This window comes from Miniopterus schreibersii, assembly GCF_964146895.1.
Source record: "Miniopterus schreibersii genome assembly, chromosome: 3".
Taxonomy (NCBI): domain Eukaryota; kingdom Metazoa; phylum Chordata; class Mammalia; order Chiroptera; family Miniopteridae; genus Miniopterus; species Miniopterus schreibersii.
Window position 1 is genome coordinate 2,460,694 of NC_138103.1, and position 18,520 is coordinate 2,479,213.

General features: G+C 49.0%; 1 protein-coding gene across 7 annotated transcripts in view; it reads right to left on the reverse strand.

Moving 5' to 3' along the window:
• TNRC6A (trinucleotide repeat containing adaptor 6A) overlaps window positions 1–17,609 on the reverse strand; it is a 172,915-nt gene extending 155,306 nt beyond the window's left edge. For 6 of the 7 annotated variants that reach the window (XM_081131126.1, XM_081131134.1, XM_081131130.1 and 3 more), the window contains exon 1: window positions 16,538–16,804. The gene's annotated coding sequence lies outside the window, so the exon portion shown is untranslated. Of the gene's footprint in view, window positions 1–16,537; window positions 16,805–17,556 lie in introns of those variants that run through there. The other variant, XM_081131129.1, reaches the window with a different exon arrangement.
• Between the last annotated feature and the right edge of the window lie 911 nt (window positions 17,610–18,520).

Sequence of the window (18,520 nt, forward strand, 5' to 3'; positions counted from 1 at the left end):
CTTGTTCTGTTAAATTAGAAAGCACTAAGAGCTATGGCCCTTAGATAAAGCAGCAGTGTTTGGTGGCCCTGCCTGGTGGTTTTGTGTATTTGGGTGAGACACACCTAAAAGCGGCCGTGCGGTTTCCCTAAGGGCCGCTTTCACGGCCGCCGGGCCGAAGAGCACCCCTCGTTCAGGGCGGAGGGGCGGTGTTCAAACCGGGGTGCAGCTGCAGCGGAATTCCTGGTGTTTTTGTTGCATTCCCTTCTGGGAAGAATTTCTCTGTTTTTTGGCAATGCGTATGGTTTTAAAAGATGCCCAATAATATGTCATTGATTGTCTCTCAGGAGGCTGAAGAAAACCAAGTGGCAGGAGAGAGTGGGTGCCTGCCCACGAAGTCACCTGCGCCACGGTTCAATTTCCTGACATCCCATCACCAGCCCTGAATATCCTATTATGTTCGCCAGAAACAAGAGGCTCAAGCTTTTCAAGCTACTGACCGTGGCATGTTGACGCCCCACTTGAAGTCACAGAGATCCCACTTCCTCTCAGCGCTGATAACACGAGGGCCCGGTGGAGGGTCTGGTCCTTCATGGCATTCTTAGTGTCACAGAGAAATCTCCTCCTCTCTCATTTCAATTACGCACGCGAGCGCCTCCCCCGGGAGGGTCGGCTGCTTGGCGCGGAAAAGCAGTTTCGGTGCCCGCCGTCCCCTTCCACGGACGCGTGGCGAGGACCTGCTCAGCTGCTGACATTTGGCGGTGCCAACAATTTTCGTTACTTCTTCAGCAAGCACGACACGGTGCGCTCTGCCCTGAGCGCGGGGCGCAGGGGACGGGTTAGCACTCAGACACAGCGCCCTAGGTGAGGTGGCGGCCGAGATGGCCCCAACTCCGCAGCCCTCCCTGCACCGCGCCTCCCGTCATCTAGGGCTGTAGCACCTCCCACCCCTGCTCCGAGGTGGCCACGTGACCTGCCGTGACCCAAAAGGGGGTGAGGAACGTGGCTCGAGCCGAGGCCCGACAGGCCTGCGCCTTAGGGCGCGCTGTGCTGGTTCTCGCTCACGTGCCGGTGCCGCGGGCACGCGTGGGCCGGCCTGTGAGGGGTAAGGCCCATGAGCAGAGCCCAGTGACCCCGGCTGTCCCGGCGAAGTCTATCCCAGACTAGCCAAGAGCCTGCTGATGCCCATCCACGTGAAAGAACCGAGCTGAGAGCAGCAGACGGCCCGCGTGACCCACAGCCGGCCGGCCTCACGGCCATGAGACCTTTGCAGTCACACAGGGTCCTGGGCTAAGAGAGGCTTGTGCTTGGTTCTGCTGCCACCATCTTGAAATCGCTAATAATTTTTGAATAAGGGACACTGAGTTTTCTTTTGCACTGGGCTCCACAAATGATGTAGCTGACCTGCCGTATCTTACCGCTGGCCGAGCGAGCCTCGCTGAAGCAGGCGGGGCCATCGCTGGCCGCGGACTCACGAGAGAAATGAATTCTTATTATTTAAAAGGCTGGGTTTGCCGTTGTTTTTGCATGATCGTCACAACAGATACAACCTCTCTTTGTTGGACACATGACGGGTCCAGCATCACCCCCAGTACGCTTCTAACCTGCACCAGTCTCGCAGAAATAGCACTGGGTTACTGGCAAATCGGGCTCACGTGGCCAGGTGTGTCTCTCTCACCCACGTACAAGCCGCCGCGGCGCGAAGCTGGCTCAGGCCCTTCCCACTGGGGGCTCCAGGCCCTTCCCACCGGGGGCTCCACTCCGCTGGCAGATGGCACTGTCCTTGCTGAGTGGTCACAGTCGCGCCGAGTTCGTGTGCAGCCCTACTGGTAGGCTTGCTTGTGGCGGCCTCTGCTTTCTCTCCAAGCGTTCTGCTCAACCTGAATTTGCGGCGCCTTTTCCGAGCATGTTGACGAGGGGATACAGCTCTTGTTCAGTGGAGCCCAGGCTTCAGACAGTGGCAGCCACATTCCCGTGCACCTTCGCCGGCTGCTGGGGAGGCCATCGCTTCACAGATGCTCCCGGCCCACAGACCCGGGAGGCCCGGCCCTGATTATGCTGGAGTCGCAGTGTCTGCCCTGCTATTTCTGTCATTGCTTTGGCACTTCAGGAAACCACTTTTAGTCATTAGTCTATTTTTGTTCATCAGAGCCCCAGCGCAACATAATAGTAACAACAAAGTAATGTGAATTTTATACACACAAGCAATACTATGCCAGCGATGCTGCTAAAACAAGCTCTCCTGGCAGTGAATTTAACCACACGCCTGCACGCGGGAGCCATTATTAAGAATCGAATGGCATTTCATGACTTTTCTGCCATTTCAATAGTAAAAATTCTTAAGCACAGATTTTTTCATTGCTTTTGCCACAGAAACTGCCAACTACTCGAGGACCATTTGTTTTACAGACAAACGATCACATTTTAGAAACAATGACCTAAATGTAAAGCCTGAGCTCTCTGACATGGTGTCTGAGCCATTCCGTCACCCGCCCCGGGTAGGGGCACAGCCGCAGTTTCTATTCACCGAGACCTTACATGATGTCACGTGGCCGCGTGCCACCCTAAGCACCACAGGAGGGCTCCCTTGTGTCCAACTCACAATGGCCCTCGGGGTAAGACTAGGGTCGTCGCGGTGGGTGTACAGACAGGGAATTAGGAATGACCACAGTTACTCGAGGTCACGGAGCAGGGAGAGGCTTAGTGGGGACGTGCTCCCCAGCTTGTCTAACCCTCAACGCCCATCTTACCGGGCTCCGCGCTCGGCCTCTGGGGCCTGCCCTTCCCGCACGCCCTGCTCTCTGCGTGCCCCAGCCCTGCCACGCCGCCCCCAGCTCCCCCTGCAGGGACCTCCTGCCCGAGTCTGCGCCCAGCCTGTTCCCTCTGTCCGGGAGGCTCTTCATTTATCCCATTGTCACCTGGGCAAACTTTCCTCACCCTTCAGGGCCCACTTCAAGAGTCTTCTCTGTGACGTCTTTCCTTCCACCCACATCCCAGGGTTTTTACCTTGTCTGCAACATGAGCCTAAATTTTAAGTCTTTCTCTTCTCCAAAAACGCAAAAGTGTCTAGAGCGACAGCTGAGTTATGAAGAATCACACTGTGACAGGACATAACTTACTGCATTGTATCTGATTGTTCCCTGGTCTGTCATCAGGCGGCTCCACTTACTGACTTGTGCTCAATGAACAGGCAATTCCTTACCTTCAAACTATGCTCAGGCGGCTGGAGAATAGAGTTACTTCTTAATGTGCCTATAATAGCAACGAGTTAACTTCACGAGGCACAGGGAATCTATTCTCTGAGCGTGAGACCATGGTCATAGGTAAAGTTTCTGAATTCACTCTCTCTGAGAGATAGTAGGGGCATTACTTTATGGATACTTAGAAAGCACGGTTCACCCGGGCCCGTGTGGCTCACGTGGTCGGGCCTCGTCCCATGAGCCAGGAGGTTGCCAGTTCGATTCCAGTCAAGGGCACGTGCCCAGGTTGTGGGCCTCGGGGAGGGAGCAGGAGGCAGCCCAGGGATGCTTTGCTCTCGCATCAATGTTTCTCTCTCTCTCCCTCTCCCTTCCTCTGTCTCTAAAAACCGTAAGCTGTTCTATAAAAAAACCAAAAAAACACAGCTTTACCAAGGTGAAAAGAATATATCTTCAGATCTGCTGCAATTAAGAAAGCTGAAAGCGAGTCAGTTAGTTATGTCCTCTCGGGAGAGAAAGCGGAAGGCAGTGGTCTGGAGCAGTGGTCTCTAAACTCCTTTGGACACTCGCTTCAGCAGTATACACTTTGAGCCTGTACCCTGCAGATATGTGCATTTATTTATAGTTTATGTATGTGTCCTATGCAGTAACACTCAGTGTATTATAAAACACCCATGAAATGAGCACTAAAAGGAGTGAATAAATAACAGTTCCACTATTGTCCTTCTTCACCCAGTGGACCATCTGGGTACCTGCTGGGATACCGAGAGTGTACAGATCATTCACTATACAAGTATCAACTGGCCTCTGTGGATCCACATGCTGGGCCCACCCCAGGGGTCCCCAGCACTTGCTTGCCCCTGTGGACCCAGGCTCCAGATCCACCCCCATGGGTCCAGACATGAGGCTGGTCCCCGTGTACCCAACGATCAGGGTTGCTCACCTGCTGACCAGGCACCAGACCTATCCACCCAAGGATGCCAGCAGCAAGCCCACCTCTGGATCCTCCCAGATGGCTCACCCACAACCTCTGATGGGCTGTCTGGGGAAGAGCTTTGCCTGTGGAAGCCAGTCTGTAAAGACCAGAGGACATGCCTAGTTCCTCCAACGTGCAGACACCAAAGCAAGGCCAGAAGGACCATGAATAGTCTGGGACGCATGACACCAGCAAATGAAACTAATAAAACTCCAACGACTAACCCTCAAGAAATGGAGATCTATGAATTCTCTGACATGAATTCAAAATAATCCTCTTAAAGAAATTCCATGAACTACAAGAAAACACAGATAAACAACTTAAATAAAATTAGGAAAACAATGCATAATCAAAATGGTAAGTTCACCAAAGAAATAGAAGCCACTGAAAAGAGAGAGAAATCCTAGGTTTAAAGGCTGCAATGACTGAACTGCAGCGTCAATAGAAAGCTTCGACAACAGACGCGACCCAGGAAAAGAAAGGGTAGTGAGCTGGAAGGCAGGTCGTTGGAAATCATCCCATGGGGGGAGCAAAAAGAAAAAAGCGTCAACAAGAGTAAAGAAAGCCCATAGGGGTGACGGGGTGCCCGGGTGCCGCTGAAGAAATAAGCTACACACCTGGAGCCTCAGAAGGGGGGGGGGGGGGGCAGAAAGCTTATTTAACAAAGCAAGGGCTGGGAAATTCCCAAATCTGGGGAGAGATTTGGACATTCATGTTCATGAAACTAATAGGGCCTCCTAAAATTTTAACCCAAATGATCCTCTCCAAGGCACTTTATTATAATAAAACTGCCTAAGAGAAAAGAAAAAGAATTTTAAAAGCAGCAAGAGAAAAAACCATCTCAGCCCGGCCGGGCGTGGCTCAGCGGTTGAGCGTTGACCTAGGATCCAGGTGATCAGGGTTCGATTCCCGGTCAGGGCACGTGCCTGGGTTGCGGGCTGCAGCTGATCAATGACTCTCTCATCATTGATGTTTCTGTCTCTCTCTCCCTCTCCTTTCCTCTCTCTGAAATCAATGAAGATATATTTGAAAAAAAACAAAATAAAACCATCTCAGCTATATGGGAACTCCTGACACTCTCAGCACATTTCTCAACAGAAACCTGGCAGGACAGGAGGTAGTGGGATTATAGATTCAAATTGCTGAAATAAGAAGACCATCAACCAAGAATCCTTTACTTGGCAAAGGGGTAAAGCTGTCTGGGAAATGAAGAGAGAAAGATTTCCTCGGGTGAACGGAAGCTGAAGGAGCTCAGCGTCGCTACACCCGCCTTACAAGAAATGCCAGAAGTTCTTCGAGCAGAAACAAAGGCACCCTGATTAGTTACCGGAACATATAAAACAGACTGGTAATGCCAATTTTATAAACAAATCCAGATGCTCTACTATTCTGAAGGCGTGTTCACCACTTAACTAGTATCAAGGTTTAAAGGGCAAAAATGTTAAAATAAGTACAGCTGGGCGGCGTTGCCTGCGGAGCCCCCGCGCCTCCCCCGGCGCCTTACCCCGGCGTTGTCCTCACCTCTCTCTCTTGTCTGAGCCCCAAGGCCCTTCTTTTGTCTCTTGTTTCTCTTCTGTCACTTGTTTCCTGAGCCCATTTCTTCTGTGGCTCACTTCTTCTACCTTTGTGACTTTGTAAATAAACTTTCTCTTATTAAAAAAAATAAGTATAGCTGCAATAGTTTGTCAATGGATATACAACATAAAAGAGATAAATTGTGACATCAAAAGCATAAAATATAGGGGGTAGTAAAGGGTAGAGTTTTTGTATGTGGATCAAAGTTAAGTCATCAGCTTAAAATACTGTTATGTCTATAAGATGTTTTATGCAACCCTTGTGGTAACCACAAAGCAAAAACTTACAGTCGATACACAAAGTTATGATGAAGAGAGGGAATCAAAGTGAACCTTTAGAGGAAATTATCAATTTGCAAAGAAAGATAACAAAACAAGAGGGGGGAAAACAAGGAAACTGCAAACACAGTTAGAAAACAATAAGATGGCATTAGTAAGTCCTTACCTATCAGTAATTACTTTAAGTGAAAATAGAGTAAATTCGCCAGCCGACAGCCACAGGTAGACAATGGACTACAAGCCAAGACCCAGCTCTGTGCTTCCTGCCGGAGGCTCACTTCAGCGTTAAGGACGCGTGAGGTTCAATGGGAGGAGGTGGGAAAACATATTCCATGCAAATGGAAACCAAAAAGAACGGAGCAGCTGCACTTATATCAGACAAGAGAGTCTTTAGGCCAAAAGCAGTAATAAGAAACGAATAGAGTCACTGAGCAATGATAAAGTGCTGTTCATCGAGAGGGCGTGACGACTGTAAACGGCACCAGCTTTAGGGCACCTCCGTGCATGACCCAAGCGCAACCGTCTGAAGGGAGAAGTAGACGATACACTGAGCGTGGGGGACTCAACACTGAATTTCAATAATGGACGGGCTAAAGAGGCAGAAAACCAACGAGTAACGTTGGGCTCGCACTGTTCCTGAGACCGAGTGAACCAACTGACGCGGACAGAACATTCCACCAGCAGCAGCAGCAGAACACGCTCTTCTCAGGCACGCGTGGGGCATCTTCCCAAACGGAGCGTGTCAGGCGAGGCTGCGAAGGGAGCCCTGGCAGACGCAAGGTGACCGAAATCATGACAAGTGTCTTTTCTGACCACAGTGGCATGAAACCAGAAATCGGTCACAAGAGGAAAGCTGGAAAACTCACAAAAGTGTGGAAATTAAACAACACACTCCTGAACAAGCAGTGGGTCAAAGCGGAAACAAAAAGGGAAATATAAAAATATCTTGACACAAACAAAAATGGAAATACAACATACAAAAACTTATGGGATGCAGCAAAGCATTTCTAAAAGGGACGTTTAGCTCCGCCCGTGTGGCTCAGCAACTGAGCGTCGACCTAAGGACCAGGAGGTCACGGTTCGATTCCCGGGCAGGGCACATGGCGGGGTTTGGGCTCAATGCCCAGTAGGGGGCGTGCAGGAGGCGCCTGGTTGATGATTCTCTCTCATCATTGATGTTTCCATCTCTCTCTCCCTCTCCCTTCCCCTCTCTGAAATCCATAAATACATTTTTAAAAATAAAATAAAATAAAACAGAGGGAAGTTTAAAGTCATAAATGCCTTCATTAAGAAAAAGGAGCCCTGCCGGCGTGGCTCAGCGGTTGAGCGTCGACCTGGGATCCAGGAGATTGGGGTCTGATTCCGGGGCAGGGTTGCGGGCTCGATCCCCAGCAGGGGGCGTGCAGGAGGCAGCTGATCAATGACTCATCACTGATGTTTCTGTCTCTCTCTCTCTCCCTCTCACTTCCTCCCTCTGAAATCAATAAAGACATATTAAAAAAGAGAGAGAGAGAGAGAACATCAGCAAGCGAGACTACATCAAAACTAAAAACCTTCTGCACAACAAAAGAAACTATCAACGAAATGAAAAGACAACCTACGGAGTGGGAGGAAATATCTGTAAACCATCTAGCTGTTAAGGGGTTAATATCCAAAGTACATAGGGACAGGTACAACTCAACAGAAAAAAGAGAAAACAATCCAATTAAAGATGGACAAAGGCTCAGAGGGAAGGGGGGTGGGCAGATGAACCAAAGAACTTCATGCGTGTGTGCGTAACCCACGGACACAAACAGCAGTGTGGGGAAGGCCTGGGGGGACGGGCTTGGGGTGGAGGGTCAGTGGGGGTGCAAAGGGGACGTTTGAAATACTTTCAACAATAAAGATAAATCTCAAAAAAAATGGGCACAGGGCCCTTGCCAAGTGGCTCAGTTGGTTGGAGTGTCACCAAAAAAGTTGTGAGCTTAATTCCTGGTCAGAGCACATACCTAGGCTGCAGGTTTGATCCTGCGTCGGGGAGCGTACAGGAGGCAGCCGGCCTCTCTCTCTCTGTCTCTCCCTCCCTTCCTCTCTCCCTCCTTCCCTCGTCAATAAAAATACATCCTCGGGCGAGCATTTAAAAAAAAATGGGCAAAGGAATCGAATAGGCATTTTCCCAAAGAAGACATACAAATGCCCAACAGGCACATCAAAAGGCACTCGGCATCCCGGTCAGGGAAATGCCAGTAAGTATCACAATGAGCCATCACCTCACACCTGCTAGAATGGCTCTGATCAAAAAGACAAGAGGCAAGTGCTGGCGAGGAGGCCGAGGAAAGGGACCTGGTGCAGACACTATGGAGAACAGTATGGAGATTCCTCAAAAAATTAAAAACAAAACTACTGTATGATCCAGCAATTCCACTTCTGGGTATATGCCTGAAGGAAATACAACCACTGCCTTAAAGATACATCTGACCCTGTGGTCACTGCAGCATTAGCCAAGACACAGAAACAAGCCAGGGGCCCACTGATGGGCGGATGGCTAAAGAAACTGGCACTTCTATACAATAAATATTATTCAGCCATAAGAAAGCAGGAAATGCTGCCTTTTCTAACATGAATAGACGTTATGCCGGGTGAACTAAGTCAGACAGAGAAAGACAAACACTATGTTCTCACTTATAATGTGAAATCCAAAAATTTGGGCTTGTAGAAATAGAGAGTAGAATGCTGATCACCAGGGACCAGGAGGCAGGGGAAACGGGGGGATGCTGATTAAAGGGTGAATAAGTCCTGGGGATCTAACGCACTGCACCATGCCTTTAACAATACTGTATTACACTCTTGGAAGTTGTTAAGAGTAGCTCTTAAATGTTACTGCCACACACACACAATGACAATGATGTGATGTGATGGAGGGTTAGCTGATGCCATGGTGGTGATCATGTCACTCTCCATGTGTATCGAGTCACCATGTGCACACCTTAGCTTACCTGTTATATGTCAATAATAGCCAGTAAAGCTGGAAAAACAAAAAATTAATATAACTTACGACACTAAAAGAATAAAGTAGGAAAATCATTTCGTAATCTCAAAAGACACAGGAGAAGTATGACAAAATTTAAAAACCATGCATAGTTACAAAGGAAGAAAAAAGAATTTTCTTTATCTGATAAACACACAAGCCTTCTAAACAACCCCTTTGGCAAACACATCACCTAATGACGTAGCGTCAAATGCTTTCCCTTTGAGATCAGCATGAGCCGAGGACCACTGCTTTGCCGTTTCTACTAACTGTGTTAGAAGCCTTGGTTGGTAGAATAGGCAACAGAAAGAAATGAAAAGGTGTGAGGGTGGGAAAGGAACAAAGTCGACTTGTGGAAAACAGTTTGGTCCATTTTTGTGAAGTTGAACTTATGTGTGCTCTGTGACACCCAGAGCGAGCGCTCAGAGCACATTACTCACGATACCCCGGGCTGGGGGGGGGGAGGCAGTGCCCATCAAGAGCAGAATGGATAGCTAAACTGTGGCCCATTCACAGGACGCGTTACTACACATCAGCGGAAATAAAGGAACAGCAGCTGCAAAAGATAATGTGGATGAACCTCAAAAAAAAAAAAAAAAAAATTGAGCAAAATAAATGTCACAGAAAAATATCTGTGCCATGATTACATTTACATACAACTCAAAAAGTTGAGAAAAACGAAATACTATATTGCTTAGGGATGCACACATAGGTGATAAAACTAGCAGAGAAATTAGTAGAAAAGTCAAAATAGGGTTCACCTCCAGGAAGGAGGACCAGGGATGCTACTGGGGGCTTCTAAAGCACTAGGTGGCTGTTACAGGGCAGTCTTACTCTTTGGGCTGTACATATATATTTTATACATGTTTTATGTGATATATTTCACCGTAAATGTCTCTTTCGAAAGTGATTCTTTTTAGGTCTAATGGCCGGTTTTCAGAGAATATGAAGGGTAGAGGAACACATTAAAAGGCACAGTGAGCAATCAGTCCCCAAAGTCCAGACTTTGTTCCTTCAATACAAAATTTCAAGGGGGAAAAAGGAGATACAGAAGGAGCCTGGAAATTACAAGACTTAAGAGGCATATGAACCAGTTGCCGTGCATGGACCCTGTTTGGGTCCCATTTAAACAAACAGGTGACGTAGTATGACAACTGGTGTTCAGCAGGTACGTGAACATTAGCTGAACATCTGATGGCAGTAAGGACCGGTTCTTGATTCTACTGGGTGTGGTGATGGTACAGTGGTAATGGTTCAAAAGGGGGCAGTCCTTATCTTTTAGAGCTAGTTAATGAAACATTTACAGACGAAATTAAATCAGTTAAAGATTCAGTTAAAAATAATCCTGGGCAGGAGGGATGGTATAAAGAACGAAAGACTGGCCCTGGCTGGTTTGACTCAGAGGTTAGAGCATCGGCCTGCAGACTGAAGGGTCCCAGGTTTGATTCTAGCCAAGGGCACGTACCTCAGTGGGAGGTTTGATTCTAGGCCCTGGTCAGGGCACATGCAGGAGGCAACCAATCAATGTGTTTCTCTCACATTGATGTTTCCCTCTCTCTCTCCCCCCACTTCCACTCTCTCCCTGAAAAGCAATGGAAAAAATATCCTCAGGTGAGGGTAAAAAACAAAACAAAAACACAAGATTGTTCAAAAAAATTAAGATACTTAGGAATAAACTTAACCAAGGAGGTAAAAGACCTGTACTTGGAAAACTACAGGATGTTGCAAAAAGAGACAGAGGAAGATACAAACAAGTGGGAGAATATACCATGTTCATGGATCGGAAGAACTAACATCATTAAAATGTCCATACTACCCAAAGCAATCTGTAAATTCAGTGCAATCCCCATTAAAATACCAATAACATACTTCACAGATCTAGAACAAACACTTCAAAAATTTATATGGAACCAAAAAAGAACCCGAACAGCCACTGCAATCTTGAGAAGGAAGAACAAAGTTGGAGGGATCACAACACCAAATTTCAAGTTATACTACAAAGCCATTGTAATCAAAACAGCCTGGTACTGGCACAACAACAGGCATATAGATCAGTGGAACAGAACAGAGACCCCAGAAATTGACCCACACAATTATGGTCAGTTAATATTTGACAAAGGAGGCAAGAGCATACAATGGAGTAAAGACAGTCTTTTCAATAAATGGTGTTGGGAAAACTGGACAGATACATGCAAAAAAATGAAACTAGACCACCAACTTACACTATACACAAGAATAAACTCAAAATGGATAAAAGACTTAAATGTAAGATGTGAAGCCATAAAAATCCTAGAAGAAACCACAGGCAGAAAAATCTCAGACATCTCTCATGGCAATATGTTTGCCAAAACATCTCGTAAGGTAAGAGAAACAAGAGAGAAAATAAACCAATGGGACTACATCAAACAAAAAAGCTTCTGCACAGCAAAAGAAACCATCAACTAAACGAAAAGGGAGCCCACTGTATGAGAGAACATATTTACCAATGATACATCTGATAAGGGTTAATATCCAAAATATATAAGGAACTCATACAACTTAACAAAAGGAAGACAAACCATCTAATTAAAAAATGGGCAAAGGACCTGAATAGACACTTCTCCAAAGAGGACATGCAGATGCCAAGAGACATATGAAAAAATGCTCAACATCACTAATCATCAGAGAGACGCAAATTAAAACCACACAATGAGGTGTCACCTCACACCTGTCAGAATGGCTCCATCAACAAGTCAACAAATGACACGTGCTGGCGAGGGTGTGGGGAAAAGGGACCCTGGTGCACTGCTGGTGGGAATGCAGACTGGGGCAGCCACTGTGGAAAACAGTGTGGAGGGTCCTCAAAAAATTAAAAATGGAGCTGCCCTTTGACCCAGTGATTCCACTTCTAGGAATATATCCTAAGAATCCTGAAACACTAATCAGAAAGAATATATGCACCCCCATGTTCATAGCAGCACAGTTTACAGTAGCTAAGATCTGGAAACAGCCCAAGTGCCCATCATTGGATGAGCGGATAAAAAGCTGTGGGACAGTCACACCGTGGATACCACACAGCTGTAAAGAAGAAGGATCTCGTACCCTTTGGGACAGTGTGGATGGACCTGGAGAGGATTATGCTGAGTGAAATAAGACAGGCAGAGAAAGACAAACATCACATGATCTCACTCATATGTGGAATCTAATGAACAATATAAACTGATGAACAGAACAGATCCAGAGACATAGAAGCCTGGAACAGCCTGAGGGATCTTAGAAGGAGGGGAGTGGGGTGGGGGAGGGGGGGGAGGAGAGATTAACCAAAGAACTTATATGCTTATATGAATAACCTTTGGACACAGACACTGGTCTGGGGAAGGCCTGGGGGTGAGGTGGTTGGGGAGTGGAGGGGATCAATGGGGGGAAAAAGTGGACATGTGTAATACTTTCAACAATAAAGATAAATTTAAAAACACACACACACAAGATTGTCCATGAGCTGAAAATTACTGAAGCTAACGATGGTGCGCTAGGTTTCATGAAAGTTTAATGTTTGAAATTTTGCATACTAAAAGTTAAACTAAAATTTAAAAACAGGCATAATAGCAACTTTTACTAAATCAAGATCAGTTTTGAAAAAAAACATTTTGGGGTTCGTTCCCTTCTCACCTTGCCCAGAAGAGCAGCTTTTCCCCCACAAGACAATCTCAATCATTGCTTCTCAACCTTTAATGTGCATATGAACCATCTGGGGATCTGGTTAAAAGGCAGACTTGGATCCAGGGGACCTGGGTGGGGTGTGAGATTCTGCATTTCTAACAAGCCCCCACAGGATGCTGAGGACGGCCCACCTCCAAGAGCACAGCTTTCGGCCCCCTCGCACCCGGTCCCACTGGGCGCACCACTCGCTCATTCCCCTTCCTACCATGCAGGTTCCACGCCCATTCTGCCGGCTAGATTCGGAGGCTCATCTTGACAATCACACCCTCGTCAGCCTCTCCAACATCCTTGCCCTTTTCTCTCCTGCGGAGCTTGTCCAGCAAAACTTGAGCCCAAAGGCGCTCTACCCCTCCTGGGTGCTTGAACCCAAGCATCGGGTGATGCCGGAGACCGCTGCCCTCGCAGGCCCCCGGTCTTAGCGGGCGCTCTGCCTTGCCCAGCACAGCTCCTTCCCCGCAGTGCCCTCTTCTGCCTCTGTGAGATGCCCACCGCCCATGCCCTCCTTTCCCTGACCCTGTCTCTTTTTCTCTCTGCTGATGACCGTGCCCTGCACTTCACTGTGAAAATAACAGTTGACAGACAGGAAATTCTACGTCCTTTCATCACCAAATATACACGCTTTCAGATATCTGCTCTATCTTTTTCCTCATCGCCCCTCCTATAAAAAATAAAACTATATCGTAACCTGTTCTTTCACTCACACTTTGGATTCCATTCCCTTTCGGCTGGACCGCTCCCATAGTGTACATGATCCAGAGGCTCCTGATATCATTGATTTTTTTAAAGCAAACAAAATCAAGACAGTTCCCCTGACCCTGACCCACACCTATGTGCTGCCTGATTTGTATTATGTTTTTACAGTTTAGTTACCTTCATTCATTCCTTAACCCACTCCAAGGTGACCTCCATTCTCACTTCTTCACCAAAATTGCCCTTGTCCAAGTCTTCAGCTTCCTCTATGCTGCCAAGTCAAACGGACAGGTCCCGCGTTCATTACCTCAGTGTCTCAGCAGTATTTGACCCCGTGATACAATGCTTGACATTTTTCTGATCTTCCCACCTTCCCCCACTCCCAAAGTATCCTAATCCTCCACCTTGGGTCACAGTGTTACCAGTCTGGGGCCTTCTTTCATGGCCCTTCAACTCCCATCAAATCCATCAGCATGGCTTCTTTCTACCTCTTAAAGAGTTTTTCGGATCGGTCCACTCCCATTTCATCTCCATCATAATTACATTAAACTAAACTGCCTCCTATTTCCCAAGGAAGCCATCTTCTTCCTGCCCTCAGGGCCTTTGCACGTGCTGATGCCTTGCCTGAAACCCTTAAAACACAGATTCTGAGTCCATACGGCCCAAGATTTATTCTAGGGTAACAATCCCACAAGTCTTCCTTCTGAGTTGTTCCCAAATACCCCGCGAGAAGGGGAGACGTCTCCACACCACGTTCTAGATACACCCTCCTGACCCACGTCCAAAACCAAAACTGATGCTCAGGATCCTGCTTGTCCTAAGCAGAAAACAAAATCTGATACAGGACCACGTCTAAGTCCATCTCCCATCATAGTAAAATGGGTACCAGATTTCCGCTTGGCTTTCATTTCCTCCGTAACAGAGGAAGACAGTGTCCAGCTTATCAACTTGAATGCATGCGGGAGACGGGAAACAGGCACGATGTTTTGCAGCCCCTCTGGCCAAGAGGTGCACCTTCCCATCCCTTGGCCACGTAACTTGTCTAGGCCAGTGGAACACTAGCAAACATGACATAAGCGGACGTTTGAAAAGTTCTTGCGCATTGGGGCTCCGCCTCTCTTGCTGCTTTTGGAACCCAGACACCCCAGGACGAAGGCTGGGCTGGCTCCCTCGGAACGGAGTCACGTGGCCTGGTCAGTTTCAGCTGCTCCTGCCCATCGCAGACGCACAGTGAGACCACCTGCCATCAGCCACCTGCGGCCAGCGCGTCAGCTGACTAGCTGCGTGAGTGAACCAGGCAGGGACAGTGCTGTCCAGCTGATCCTGGCTGCGACTGCCAACTCCCAGCACAATGAGCTGTAAATAATTGTCATTTTGAGCCACTAGGGTTTCTTTTTTTGAGGGGGGTGGGGGGAGGTTGTAATGCAGCAAAAACTAACGAATACATCGCTTGGAGAAGTCTTTCTATATTGCAGATCCGACTGTGCTACTTCCCTATTTTAAATGCTTTAATTGTTACTCGTGACCCTGGGATGAAACCTAAGTCGCTCAGTAATGCCTGCAGAGACCCGCATAGTCTGGGTGGCCTCTCCTCCCAGCATGGCCCACTCTCCTCCCAGCATGGCCCACTCACGCCCTGCTCGGCCCGTCAGCACTGTTGCTGCTCCTCAAGGCCCTCACACGTGCCCTTCCCTCTGTCTCAGTGCTCTTCCTGGCTTTTCACCTGGTCGACTGCTGCTCCTCTCTCAGGTCACAATCTAAATATGACATCAGCAGAGGTTGACTCCCTTGACCAACTCTTCCCCTTCACCCTCCAAAAGAAGCGTGTCTCTGGTTCTATATTGTCATTGGGCCTTGCTAGTCTCCTTCCTAGCAAATAGCCCCACTTGAAGCAATGTCTTGTGTGCCGATATGTTTAATAGCTGCCTTCTCCGCTGGATTGTAAACTCCATGAGAACAGGATGTTTTGTTCACAAAAGTAGCTCCGAGCTTTGCACACTACCTGTCGGGCAGTAATGTGGATAGACCCTTTTTGAGGCAGATTATCATAGTGGTTTCCTGCAGGCTCTGGAGAGCAGCTGCTCGGGCTCAAATCCCAGCTCTATCGCTTACAGGCTTAGTGACCTAACTACCTGCTTTGTGCCCCGGTTTCCCCATCTCTAAAATGGGGGTAAAAATAGCACTCGTTGAGTTGTTGGGTGGATTGTGCTCAATAATGGTCAGTTATTTCTTGCCAAACGATGTCAACATGCCTGGATCAGAGTGAACCAGAAGCTCTGGCACGGCCAGCATGTGGCTCCTACGTGGCTACGGCCACGGCTGTGATTCCCTTTACCTTCCCCTTCCCCGCAGCCAGCTCTGCCTCACTCGGCAGAGGTGTGGCGTCGAACTCCCGGCCAGCTCTGGGAGATGCCTAGTGACACCTGAGCCAGCCCCTTAGCACTGAGCACCGGATTTTATCTCCTGATTTAAGGCCAATTTCTCCCACAGAGAGTCAGACATCTGGGGTCAGAGAGCGTCGTCTCCAGACTGCTGTGACTGCCCTTCCTGTCACCTGATGATCCCCTTGCTGAGCTGGGCCTGGAGCCAATAAACATCCACCCAAGAAATGGTCCTGAGGACCCCAAGAAGTGCATCCATCGCCCTTAATGCGTATGTGCGCGCACATCCACGGCGGGGACTGGCCGCCTACCCCGTCTCGCTGAGAGAAACGTAGGTGCCCAGTCGCCAGTCTCAGGAGCGGCGCTCAGGCTGGGGCAGAGACCGCACACCATCTGGGTGTTTGGAAAACCACCTCAAAAGCTGAAGGGGGGAGGAACTCCTCAGACAAGCCGCGGGGGAGGGAAAGAGACAGAAAGCGGGGGTGAATAAAGAGAAATGGGGGTGGCGAGGGGGAAGGTGAGAGGGGAGAGACTCAGACGGAGGGAGGCAGGCTGTGAGGAGGGGGAGAGGGAGCAGCCCCTCCCTCCCCAGCTCTGCCCCGGAGCCTGGCAGGCTTGGTCCCAGGATGCAGCCCCCGGAGGCCGGAGGCCGGCAGGCACTCGCCTTCCAACGTGCGGGGCAGGATGCTCTGTGCGTGCTAATGGGGGTCCAGGGCAGCCCCACAGAGAACCGCTCCGAGTGCCCGGGCACTTACCCGACGGGTCAGTGGGCTGCGGAAGGGTGGCACAGCTTCGGGGAGACCCCAGCAGAGGGGCCTGCTCTCCGGTCCCCGGTGCTCACAGGTTAGTGGCCGCAGGACGACCGCTCCTCATTCCTCTGGCTCCCACCCAGAGGGAAGGGAGAGCCAGGCCAAAAGGCAAAGGAGAGGAGGGGAACCTGCTGGTGTTTTTGTATTTAAATTGTTTTTGAGCCCACGTAGCCCTGAGAGTCACATGCTGCCTCCAACATCACCGGAGTCATCACATGACACAGGTCCCCCATCATGTGATGAGACAAATCTGCCCAACTTCACCCCCACCCCCACTCCCAGCTCTCAGACTGGCAGATAAAGTGTTTCTGGAGGAGCCCCCTCCCCCCAAATCAGTGATAGAGGGAGGGATGCAGGCGAAGCCTCAGAGCCCGTGCAAGGCAAGACCCTGGTGAATGTTAATGTGAGTCCCTCCCTTCTCCGGGCCACTGCGACTGGGACCGCGCCAGCCTCCTTGGAGTCCCAGCCTTTGTGAATAACTCCAGCGTCGCCAGCACTGCGGGCGTTTGAGCTCGCCGGCCCGCCTCATTCCGAAAGCCCAACTCGCTGCCCCCTCCCCAAGCTCCAAGCCTCCTCCCAGAGCACGGGAGCGGGCGGAGGGGCCGTGGGCGGCGGAGGCGACATTGCTCGAGAGCCCTCGGGTCCCTGCTCCAGCTGCGGAGGAGCCAGGTGGGCGCCTGCCCTCTGACCAGGCTGCCTCTTCTCTCGGGACCGAGGCTCTGCTCTGCCCGCAGCTCGGCCGCTCGCTCGCACTCCCCCTCCAGTTAAATGGATTTGGCTTAAAAATCTGTTAGGCTTGTTTCCTCCCAATGTAGTCACCTGCATTTCTCATCTATCCATTTAGTAAAACAATCTTTTACTAAACAAGTGTTTGGGAGAGAACCTGCTGTGCGGCCGTCTCATGCTGGGCACAGGAAGGGTAAAGGATGGGTTCAATGTTAAACACATAAAACGAGATTTCTAACCTTGAGGTGCACGCCGTCCGTCAGAAGCCACAGAAACACAAACAGATGAGCAGATGCAAACCTGAGAGTCACACAAGCCTGGAAAACCTCTGTTTGTCTCTACCGGGGCTTCCTGCCCCAGCCCTCCCGCCTCTGCCCGGTGCGGGGAGTGTAATCCAGTCCGGGTGGTTTTTCTCTACTTCAGATTTAGAGTGAAATTAAAGATTTTTCCTTTGTCACTCTACACCCTGGGGTTGAAACTAAGCTCTGATACTCAAACTAATAAACACACCACACGGACCACTGTGCTTAGACGGAGACAGTGTGACTGTCACTTTGCACTCTGGGCTGTTTGAGCAAAGGGGGATTATGCTGTCAGACTTCTGGGCGGCAGAGTAAAGTGCCTCTGTTCCAAGTCAGTTTTGCTCTGTCCTGTCCTCTGCAGTAAGAGCAGAGCAGGTGCCTGTGGCAGGCACCGCTTGTCTACTCTGGGCCGCATCCTGACCGAAACAGCATCCATGGAAGGTGGCGTTGCCTCCTGGTCATCCATTGCCTTTGAAGATCGGCATCAAAACTCACTATAAAGATGCAGCGTAGTACTGGCTTAAGGATAAGCATATATATCAATGGAACAGGATTGATAATCCAAATATAAACCCTGACAATTATGGTCAATTGATTTTTGAGAAGATATAAGATTCAATGGTCTTTCAGCAAATGGTGCTGGGGCAAGGGAACATCCATATGCAAAAGAGTGAAATCGGACCCCTACCTCACACCAAGAATTAACTCAAAACACATTGTAGACCTAAGTGTAAGAGCTAAAATAATCAAATTCTTCGAAGAAAATGTAGGAGTGGATCTTCATGGCCATAGATTAGGCAATATTTTCTTAGATGTGACACCAAAGGCACAACTAACAAAAGAAAAAACAGAATAAATTGAACATCAAAATTAAAAACCTTTGTGCTTCAAGGTGCACCAT